We start from the raw sequence: 419 nt of genomic DNA on the forward strand, positions 1-419 counted from the left end.
AACCTTGAGAAAAAAGAACAAAGCTGGATGCATCACACTCCCTGATTTCAAACTGCATTACAAAGCTATGGTAATTAAAACTGAAGGGTACTGGTGGGGTGCCTGGGTGGCTCAGTCAGGCAAGCATCAGACTCTTGATTTCAGTGTAGATCTTGATCTCAGGGTCATGAGTTCAAGGTCCACAATGGGGCTATACGCTGGGCATGGAACCTACTTAAAAAACAAAACCACAAAACAATGGAACAGAATCCAGAATCCAAAATTAAACCCATGCATATATTGTCAATTAATTTACAACAAAGGCAAGAATATACTATGAGGAAAGAACAGTTTCTTCAATAAATGGTGTTAGCAGGGAAAACTGGGCAGCCCCAAACAAAAAAATGAAACTAGATCACTATTTTTTTTTTTTTTTTTTT

This window comes from Leptonychotes weddellii, chromosome 2, assembly GCF_054177405.1.
Source record: "Leptonychotes weddellii isolate Sample4059 chromosome 2, ASM5417740v2, whole genome shotgun sequence".
Lineage (NCBI taxonomy): Eukaryota > Metazoa > Chordata > Mammalia > Carnivora > Phocidae > Leptonychotes > Leptonychotes weddellii.